Here is an 11,514-nt window from a genome sequence, read left to right as displayed (position 1 = left end):
GAAAACTGGAATTTAGACATAAAATGTCCTTAGAAGCCCACAAATTTAATCATAGGCTACATGCCCTTAATTTCTAATTAGAACTCCACTATAATCATTCCCAAAATTTACAAATCCCTCTCCAAAGAACCTGACCTCCATTCTTCTTGAATTTTAGTCCTGCTCTTACAAACTCAAAGATTTGAAGGTGCTACTGAGTTGACTGTGAGTACTACATGTTGAGTATCCTTTATTCACAATATGTGGAAGCAGAAGTGTCTCAGATTTTTTTTTAATATTAGCAAATACATAATAAGAAATATTGGGGATTCAAACTTTCAATACAAAAGTCATTTATTTTTCATATACACCGATATAGATAGCCTAAAGAAATTTTATGCAATAATAGAATATTCCTAACTTTCCAATACACCACATCACATGAGGTTAAGCATAGAATTTCTACTTAGCAGCCAGTGCCTCGGCTCACTTGGCTAATCCCCCGTCTGCAGTGCTGGCACCCCAGGTTCTAGTCCCAGTTGGGGCTCCGGATTCTGTCCTGGTTGCTCCTCTTCCAGGCCAGCTCTCTGCTGTGGCCAGGGAGTGCAGTGGAGGATGGCCCAAGTGCTTGGGCCCTGCACCCGCATGGGAGACCAGGAAGAAGCATCTGGCTCCTGGCTTCGGATTGGCGCAGTGCACCGGCCGTAGTGGCCATTTGGGTGGTGAACCAACGGAAAAGGAAGATCTTTCTCTCTGTCTCTCTCTCTCACTGTTTTAACTCTGCCTGTAAAAAAAAAAAAAAAAAAAAAAAAAAAAAAAAAAAAAAAAAAAAAATTCTACTTGGTGTCATGTAGGAACTCAAAAATCTTAAATTTTGGATCATTTCAGATTTCAGATTTTTCAGATTAGGGAATGCACAATCTGTACCACTGCCTGATAACTACTCTCTTTGATCATATCAAATTATTTTAAATAGATCAATCAAGATAAAGTCTGATTTTTCCAATTTTCTTCTGAATCTGTTACTTAAACTTCAGGTGGCTCATTCTGAAACCAGATAAATGGGGAAATTAGTGTACTAAGCCGTAACCCATGTTGGTGTCCTTGTGCGGCCTTGCTATTGATATACTGAAATGCCTGGTGGATTATCCCATTTGAGTTCCTATGCTTATTATATCATGTGTTCTCCCTGTTCTTACATTGTGTTGATTCATGTCTTTAATTCAGAAATGAAAATGGAATACAAAACTAAAATTGTGTGTCTGCCCTTTGACTCATTCTGAAGACCAAGAGAATGACAGAAAATGCAGCTGCTAATGGTTTTCAAGTCAAACATGTCAGATTTACAGCTGGGAAATTAATGGATAATTGTATAAGTATTCACTGTGTAATATTAAGCACAAAAAATTTCTTAAGACATATTTTTCAGTATTGATGCTCATCAGATTTAGTCACACTGTTTTCTATGATTGTCATATGGTAATCAGAACCCTAACTGAAAAATATCACCAATATTTTATTCTCACATAATAAAAGCCAGAAGTGTTTATTTCTTTCAATAACTTAAGTTGAAAACATCTTAAACTTTGGAAAATGTTCAACTAAAGTTAAGTTGACTCTTATCTACAGAAAGTTGACTATATTTTCATAGAAAAACTAAGTTCGATATGAAATGCCATGACTTGAGTCATTATGTGCAGCCTCCCAGGATGAACATTAGAATGAAGTTGGAAGATAACTGGAGGAAGTAGGATGCAAAACAGACACTCCAATATGGGATGCGAGCAACTCAACCACTGCATCCAATGCCCATCCCTGAAACCAATAATTTACTTTTAGAAAGCAGTATAAACATCTTATTTTGTTATGGGCTAATAAATATAAACAAAAATAGCTGAAGTAGTTGAAAATGGTAATCTTAAATAGTAAAACTAAAAATATGGAAGAAATTAGAGCAACAAGTGCTTTCATTAGACATTCTATAAAACAGCTGTACTTTTTTCCAACATCTCTTAATTTTATTCTAAAAATTGAATTTCACATGTGAAAGAATTCCATAAAATTATACCATCTTATATTCTAATGGCCTATACCTAACAGTCTTTATTTTCCATTTATCTGTTCTCATTCTTTTTGTTAATTCCATGTTGCCTAGACAAACTAGCTTCTTTAGTTGGCAATATTCTGTGTATATTATCACACATAGTAGTAAAAGGGAAGTAATACCATCCATGACACCACAGGAAGGGGACAAACAGAAGCTGTACTTTGGGACACCACCCTATGAATATCTTTTGTTAAGTGTAAATAAATATAGCCATGAGCAAAGTAAGAGTGAGTCCTGTGACATTTTCCAATGAAATGCCAAAACTGAACTTAGATTTGCAAAACTCCTGAACTTGCAGTTGTTGTTGTGAGTGAGAATAGTCAGTGTATTTTTCTGCCCTGTGTCTTTATTCTTTGTAAACTGGTTCACACCGAATAATAATAAATAAGAGAAAGTTATACTATCTTAGACTCATGAAATTAGAAATCAAGACTTTCTGAAGAATGTCTAATCTAGATGAGACATTGGGGAGAACTTTGTAATTCAATCACATGTTTCCTTTCCTTCCTTTCTTTAAAAAATATGTTTACGTTTGCTGCCTTGTTTACCAGCTAGAAAACTATTTTCTATATGACACTAACAAATGTTTTAAACAAAAGTGAATAAAAGTGGGAAATAAATATTACAATCCATGCATGTATAGATAATGCTTTCTTTGGAAGACCATTGGGATGCTTTCATAATTCAGAAGTGTGCATTAAAAAACCATGAAAAAAAAACCCTTGATTAGATCATATTGATGTTAAATTGTTAGTTATGGTAATGACAATGTGTTATAATTTATGAGTTAAAAAATTCTCAGTTACTCGGCAGTGCTAAGTAAATAATCAGCACCTCCATAAACACTGTGATCAACCTAACAGTTGACCTTTCCAAGTTGAGATTTCTAACAGGGCATGGAATAATGCATGTTTAGTCCAAACCAACAGGCTGCAGTAAAGACCTCATAAATAATAACATTTGAAGTTCTCCTCACAGAATAGAAAGAAAAATAAAGACTGTTGACTCTGGCAACAAGTAGTATATGCTTAACTAGTGATCTTTTGGGCAAGAGACAAGTGGAATTATAACTAAACATGCTGTATAATCAAAACCAATACAATATTCTTCATTGCTCTTTACATTTGGAACACTTCTCCAAGGGTATGATTTCCCACAAACAGAACAAAGTCATTGTTCCTTAGATTTTAAATGACATAATGGCCTTCGTCCCAAATAGGACTTTATATTTCTTTAAATTAAGAACTTCCAAGGGAGAAGCAATGAATTCCCATTAAAGATTAAGGGAAAAGAACAGTCCATTTAATACTTATTGCAAACCCAAAAGATGATGCCTTTTTCCCTTCTTAATGACTCAGGTAGGTAACAACCATTGTTAGATATCATCATTAGAGTAACTGACATGCATCACAAGAACTAATATATCACAGATCTCTATAAATCCTTATAGTATACACTGAAAGAGGCTAAAGCACAGCAAAAGACCAAGTTCATCTTAAGTTTTCAGCAAAAGGTATCCTCTGAAGATCTACAAAACTAACAAAATGTCCTCAAATGGCTCCTGAATTCTGAAAAATGGAAATGTTTGGAGACATTATTGTCAACTGGCTGCAGTAGGCGCCTGATTAAACTCCAAGACTGGGTCAGATAAGGTGATGCTTCCTTTGAGGAGCAGTGTTACTATGCACCCCTGCTGCCATTTAAACAATCTTCAGTCGGTGACTTTCCCTGGAGGACGCTACTGAGGATTCAAAAGGGGATGTAGGCTTCGTGTGGTCCCCTCCCACAGATTTGGTTGTTTGTACAAAATAACTGCCTTGCCAAAGGCCTCCCTCCCAAGGATTCTGATTTCCATTTATAGACATGTTGTTTAATTTTTTCAAGGATAAAATATTCATACTATTAAGAAAATATTTTAATCAAAGTAGCCTATAGTATATATAAAATAGCCATTTAATATTATATCTAGTAATATATAATATTATGATTCATTAGTGATAATAAGTGTCTTAGCACCTCAAAATATTCCAAAAAGTAGAATATTAAAATATTAATAGAATAAAACATTATTGAATCACAAAATGAAGAAATTCATCTAAAACTGAATCTCTACATATGTAATAAATTCATAAGTATATCATAAGTAGAAGTCAGATATTACTTGAATACTGATTTCCTTGAAAGGAGTTTAAAATTTAGAGAAAGTATGGAAAAAGGAAAACATGTACAATAGTTTATACCTCATCTATCTCAAATAACATGGATGTGGACAAAAAATTTTGAAAATTTGCATCTTTAAATAATATGATGTTATCATCTAAATATTTAATCCCAAATAAATAAATCATCAATAAAATAAAGTTTAAGTTTTCTTAATTTTTGGAACTGAATTACAAAAATTTAATGTTATACCTTCAATCCTTAGGGAAAAAATAACTCACAAAGAAAAATAAACAGATTTTATGAAGAAGTTAATTTAACTATCAGAAAGTATTATATCAGATTACACAAAAATACAGCTTCACTCACCAAACCTGGAACTGATTCCACCAAATTAACTCTCTATTTGGTCATTTATTCTCATCTTCAGCACCTCTTTATTGAAATGTGATTCAACTAGACTAATATTTACTTTCCATATTTGGACTCCGAATAAGTAGACACTATTTTCCTTGTTCTCAAAGAATTTCCAGTGCAATTAGGAAAAAACAATACTGTATATACTGAAGAACCATGGAAATGTTCAACTTACAGTAATTAGTATTATACAAAACTGAATCAACATGTAATAATGCTTTAGGTTATCATTTATCACAGAAAAGTGATACTTTTCCCCGGAAAAGAGCAGTAAATCCCACAATTGTGCATGGTATATAGTGTCTATTTTAGAGAATAATATTGTCTGCTTATTCATTTGTTCATTCATTCATTCAACAAATACTCACTGAGCATTACTTTTAAGCCAGATCCTCTTTCATGATCAGAATATAAAGCAGAAGTAAAACAAATAAAGATAAATACAAGATAAAGTCATACCTTCAAGGGAATAACATTCCAGACTTAGTAGTTTTCTCTTTTTTCTTATATTTAAGTCTTCATTCTCTCATTCTATCATCTGTTTGACAAACAGCCATTCTGAGTCATCATAGTAACAATACTCCTGGAAATAATAATTGGTAAAGTATTATATATATGAAACTAAAGATAATAAGACTCCTTCTTTAAAATTCATATTGTTACTGGAGCCGGCAGTGCCATGGCACACTAGGTTAATCCTCTGCCTGTGGCACAGGCATCCCATACGGGTGCCGGTGCTAGTCCTGGTTGCTCCTCTTCCAGTCCAGCTCTCCACTGTAACCTGGAACAGCAGTAGAGGATGACCCAAGTGCTTAGGCCCTTGCACCCGCATGGGAGACCAGGAAGAAGCTCCTGGCTCCTGGCTTCGGATTGGCACAGTTCCGGCCATTGCGGCCATTTGTGGGGTGAACCAACAGAAGGAAGACCTTTCTCTCTGTCTCTCCTTCTCACTGTAACTTTATCTGTCAAATAAATAAATAAAATTTTAAAAATAATTCATATTATCACTTTAATTTAGTTTAAAGTTGTGTCAATTTAAAGTACTCCAACTAATATAATAGATGTCCCAAAATATTATTAAATAAATTTCTACTGCTAAGAAATTTTAAAGCAAAGACAGATGACTGTGGTTTGTAATTCAGAGAAAGAAAAAAAGGAGAAGTATCATAAATAAACCTTAATGAATATATGATTTCCTTCAGTAAAATAGTGATTTTCTGAAAAATAAATAACACAATTCTATTACTCAGTAGATTGGTCCATGAGAGTTATTCCTGAAAATAAGTAGGAAATGTGGAACTGATTAAAATTTTCAGAAAACTACTAGAAAGAGTAAATTGTGAAGAAGTAAGTTTCATAATGAGTTTCCACAGGTGGTCCATGTTGTCCCCTGTAACTCTTGGGCCAGGCTGAAAAGTACTGTGCATTTTCATTTCCTACTCCTTCTTTCAATTTGGAAACTTAAGATTTTAAATGCTATAATGATATAAAATTACAAGGAGATAAAAAAGATTTTTCATAGCTGACATTAGGAAGTATATTATCATAAGTAATGAGATGCTTTCAGGAACTACAGATATATAGTCATTAAGATATAAACAGCAGGCCTCAGTTAATATATAAAATATACAAAATAGCTGAACTGTTCACAGCCAAAATAATTAGGATTCATGGTAAGCTCTTTATATATAGCATTTTGTGCCATTAAAAAAAAAGGCATTATGTATGCTGTGGGTATTACTATTACCAATAAAAATAATTATACATAAGATATCATGAGTCTGTTCATCAGAATTCAAAGTGTCAAATGTTATATGCAGATTTCAATGCTAAGTAAATTTAACTTCTACCTCAAACATTCCAAGTACTCACTATAATTAATGAATAGGCAATTTAACTTGGAATCTTTCTTCATTTCCCATTATTCTATTTATGTATATCTGAAAGCATCTCCTGAGTCAAGGAAAGGCTCCTCCCCATGGAAGATGACATTTTTCCAGAAGGAACACAACTCATCTTGTTCTTCGCTACAACCAATATTTATAGATTCTATTACAGAGGTACACTAGGAATACTTACTGGTGAACTATTGAATGCTTTACAATTAAAATCAGTAGTTGTCTCAAAGTTAAATATTATCATAGAATGAATTTCTGGAATGTAATCATAAATCTGGATTTTTATTATATAATTAAAATTATATTAGACAAGATCAGATATGTTCAGGGTGGTATGGCCGTAGCCTAAAATTATATTAGAAATGTATTATTAAAAAACCAGTCAGATTTTCACAATTTGACATCATGTACAGTAGTAGATTATTCCTGTGGTCACCAGATTGGACACTGGCCACACAAAATAGAAATTCACCTTCAACTGAGATTAGTAAGAAAGTGCATTATGTGTGTATGTATGCATGCAAGGTACATAAGAAGCTGCTACCATTACCAAGTAATTAAGGCTGTTTTCCACTCTAATAATAACTGATCAATGTAAAGTACTATATAATTTTTAACTACTAGAAATGAAGATTTTGGTTGATGGTGACAATGCAGTTTTAGGATACACTTCTACAAACTAAAACTTTCTACATAACTTAAACAACAGCTTTTAAAATATTTTAGATGTTGACAAAATTAATTTTTCCACTTATAATCGATTCTGTTTTTTAAGCACATATTGTGAAAAAATTCTGGTGGCAGATTTTGCATTATTCTTTTTTAAATGATTTATTTATTTATTTGAAAGAGTTACACAGAAAAAGAAGGAAAGGCAGAGAGAGAGGGAGAAAGAGGTCTTCCATCCAATGGTTCACTCCCCAATTGGCCTCAATGCCCAGAGCTGTGCCAATCTAAAGCCAGGAGCAAGGAGTTTCTTCCAGGTCTCCCACATGGGTGCAGGGGCCCAAGGACTTAGAACATCTTTGACTGATTTCCCAGGCCATAGCAGAGGTTTGGATGGGAAGTGGAGCAGCTGGGTCTTGAACCAGCACCCATATGGGATACTGGCATTGCAAGTGGCGGCTTTACCCGCTACGCCACAGAGCTGGCCCCTTGCACTATTCTAATTCATCCTTTTAAGATTTAACAAATTGTCTGCCGGCACCGCGGCTCACTAGACTAATCTTCCACGGGTTCTAGTCCTGGTCGGGGCACCGGATTCTGTCCCGGTTGCCCCTCTTCCAGGCCAGCTCTCTGCTGTGGCCCAGGAAGGCAGTGGAGGATGGCCCAAGTGCTTGGGCCCTGCACCCCATGGGAGACCAGGAGAAGCACCTGGCTCCTGGCTTCGGATCAGCGCGGTGCGCCGGCTGCAGCGCACCAGCCGTGGCGGCCATTGGAGGGTGAACCAATGGCAAAGGAAGACCTTTCTCTCTGTCTCTCTCTCTATCTACTCTGCCTGTCAAAAAAAAAAAAAAAAAAAAAATCTAAAATTGGAAAAAAAAAAAGATTTAACAAATTGTAAAAGTCGGATATTTGTTTGAAAGGTCTGTTGCAAGTATATAATTAAATAATTAACTAATGTAAATCTTAAAAATAATTTTGCAGGAGCCTCTGTTGTGCAATGGATAGCACATTGGACTTCTAGTGATGAAAAATAATTTTGCTTACTATTGGGAACAGTGAACACACCAATACATTCTAGAAAGATTAGGATTATAACATAATAGTTACATAGAACTTCAATTCAGATGAAAACTCCCTTTACTCTAATTGCCACTGATGTACAGGAAAAGTCCTATGGTTTTTACACTTTCCAGAAGACCTTTTTCAGTGACCATCAAATATCAAAGCAATAATGGAAAACTGATCTGCTAGTTCAGATTCTCCATGTAGAAATTTAGAGTTGTGAATTAATACACAGAGGGGCAGAGAAGTATTTTGAGACGGACCATATTATAGTCCCAGCGCCAAAAACTAGTCATGGTTTCTCTGAAGTAAGAGTTCTATAGGCATCTTGGCGTCAACTTTTCCTAAGGTCTTAGATTCCACAGTCAACAATATTCTCTCAATACATTTGAATTTCTTCTTGGCTTCTATTGCTTTTGACTACAAATACCTTATATGTAAAGATTCTATATGGTGTTTGTCATTTTACTCCTAACACTTAAGCATTTCTTATAACATTAAAATATTAAAATATTAACAAAGTAGAAATTTTTGTTATTAAAAATTAATATGAGGGTATTTCAAAATGTTCATGGAAAATAAAAGTAAAAGATACTGATTTTCATGCAAAATTTTTAAATTTATACGTATTTTCTTCATAATACAGTTCTTTTTTTTTTTTTTTTTTTTTTGACAGGCAGAGTGGACAGTGAGAGAGAGAGAGAGAGAGAAAGGTCTTCCTTTGCCGTTGGTTCACCCTCCAATGGCTGCCGCGGCTGGCGCACTGCGGCCGGCGCACCGCGCTGATCCAATGGCAGGTGCCAGGAGCCAGGTGCTTTTCCTGGTCTCCCATGGGGTGCAGGGCCCAAGCACTTGGGCCATCCTCCACTGCACTCCCTGGCCACAGCAGAGAGCTGGCCTGGAAGAGGGGCAACCGGGACGGAATCCGGTGCCCCGACCGGGACTAGAACCCAGTGTGCCAGCGCCGCTAGGCGGAGGATTAGCCTACTGAGCCGCGGCGCTGGCCGCATAATACAGTTCTGTAAACTTTATGTATATTCTTCATTCACATGGATTTCAAAAATGTTTATACCAAAATAAAGTTATCTTTTAATTCCATTTTCATGAAATTTTTGAAGTTCCTGCTCACATATATGGTATACTGAAAATTTTATGTATCAACACATGAATGTACAAAAATATCTTAACCAAGTTTACATTAATAATAAAGAGTCCAAAATTTGTGGTATTACAAAGAAGAGTAAATATGAAAATTCTTTAGGAAAAGTAATAAATAAACAAAAAAAGTATTCTAATAGGAATTTTTTATTGAGATTTATTTATTTATTTAAAAGTCAGAGCTACATAGAGAGAAGGACAGAGAGAAGAAAACAGAAGAGATCTTCGATCCACTCACTGGTTCACTCCTCAAATGGCTGCAAAGGCCAAAGCCAGGACGCAGGAGCTTCTTCCAGGTCTCCCATGTGGGTGTAGGGGCCCAAGCACTTGGCCATCTTCTACTGCTTTCCCAGGCACATCAGCAAGAAGCTGCATTGGAAGTAGAGAAGCTAGGACTCCAACCAATGCCCAAATTGATGCTAACACTACAGACAGAGGCTTAACCTCATATACCACAGCACCAACTCCCAATAGGAACTTTTGAAAGACATGAAAATTATAAATAGGTTTCCCCAAGAATTGAAAATGTTCTGTTTTGCAAAAAAAAAAAAAAAAAAAAAAAAAAGTTTTCTGGGTGGGTGTATGACCCAGTAGTTGACTCTGCTTGGGATGCTTGCATTCCATATTATAGTGCCTGGGTACAGGTACTAGCTGTGCTCCTGATTCCAGCTTCCTGTGAATATGGTCATAGGAGGCAGCAGGTGATGGACTTACTGCATAAATATAAAGAAGAAAAATATTCAGTATTGTATCAAACATAATTCATGTATTAAGGGATCAAATAAATAGATTTCCATATAACACAAAAAAGCACTTAAAAAAGTGAACATCCATATGTAACTTTTTTGAAACAGAAGCATTATTCTTAATGGTACAACATTATTATCGTTCATTATTAAAGTAAAGAGTTACTTGATATTTACAACTACTGCTTTAAATTGTTTGAAAATTACAATTCATGTGATTTAAAAAATGAAGTGGCAGGTAAAATTCTTAATATTGTAGTAATTGAGAATTTGAAGGCTTAGAAATGAAATAAAAAATTAAAACAAGAGTTCTTTTTTTTAATATTTTTTAATTTGACAGGTAGAGTTAGTGAGAGAGAGAGAGACAGAGAGAAAGGTCTTCTTTCCATTGGTTCACTCCCCAAATAGCCACCACGGCCGGCGCGCTGTGCCTATCCGAAACCAGGAGCCAGGCACTTCTTCCTTGTTTCCCATGCGGGTGCTGGGGCCCAAACACTTGGGCCATCCTCCACTGCCTTCCTGGGCCACAGCAGAGAGCTGGAGTGGAAGAGGAGCAACTGAACTAGAACCTGGTGCCCATATGGGATGCCAGCACTGCAGGCAGAGGATTACCCAAGTGAGCCACGGCACCAGCCCCCAAAACAAGAATTCTTTTTTTTTTTAGCTTTTATTTAATGAATATAAATTTCCAAAGTACAGCTTATGGATTACAATGGCTTCCCCCTCATAACTTCCCTCCCACCCGCAACCCTCCCCTCTCCCACTCCCCTTCCATTCACATCAAGATTCATTTTCAATTATCTTTATATACAGAAGATCAGTTTAGCATATATTAAGTAAAGCTTTCAACAGTTTGCACCCACACAGAAACACAAAGTGTAAAATACTGTTTGAGTACTAGTTATAGCATTAAAACACAAAGTGAAATATATTGTTTGAGTACTCGTTATAGCATTAAATCTCAATACACAGCACATTAAGGACAGAGATCCTACATGAGGAGTAAGTGCACAGTGACTCCTGTTGTTGATTTAACAAATTGGCACTCTTGTTTATGGCGTCAGTAATCACCCTAGGCTCTTGTCATGAGTTGCCAAGGCTATGTTAAGCCTTTTGAGTTTGCCGACTCGGATCATATTTAGACAAGGTCATAGTCAAAGTGGAAGTTCTCTCCTCCCTTCAGAGAAAGGTACCGCCTTCTTTGATGACCTGTTCTTTCCACTGGGATTTCATTTAGTTTTTTTTTTTTTTTTTTTTTTTTTTTTTTTGCCAGAGTGTCTTGGCTTTCCATGCCTGAAATACTCTCATGGGCTTTTCAGCC

At 35.6% G+C, this 11,514-nt stretch overlaps 1 long non-coding RNA gene across 21 annotated transcripts in view; it reads right to left on the bottom strand.

The window, feature by feature from the left end:
- The window catches only part of LOC103350106 (uncharacterized), a 271,720-nt gene that overhangs the window by 181,895 nt on the left and 78,311 nt on the right, over positions 1-11,514 (bottom strand). For 13 of the 21 annotated variants that reach the window (XR_016237146.1, XR_016237152.1, XR_016237145.1 and 10 more), the window contains one exon: positions 5,123-5,246. The exons of 3 other annotated variants lie outside the window; for them this stretch is intronic. This is a non-coding gene — a long non-coding RNA (uncharacterized LOC103350106). Of the gene's footprint in view, positions 1-5,122; positions 5,247-9,685; positions 9,817-11,514 lie in introns of all 21 variants that reach the window. 5 more of the 21 variants (XR_016237138.1, XR_016237135.1, XR_016237136.1 and 2 more) reach the window with 1 other exon arrangement.

Source organism: Oryctolagus cuniculus, chromosome 7, assembly GCF_051225735.1.
Source record: "Oryctolagus cuniculus isolate XC-2025 breed Fujian yellow rabbit chromosome 7, ASM5122573v1, whole genome shotgun sequence".
Lineage (NCBI taxonomy): Eukaryota > Metazoa > Chordata > Mammalia > Lagomorpha > Leporidae > Oryctolagus > Oryctolagus cuniculus.
This window is presented reverse-complemented; position numbering and strand designations above follow the sequence as displayed.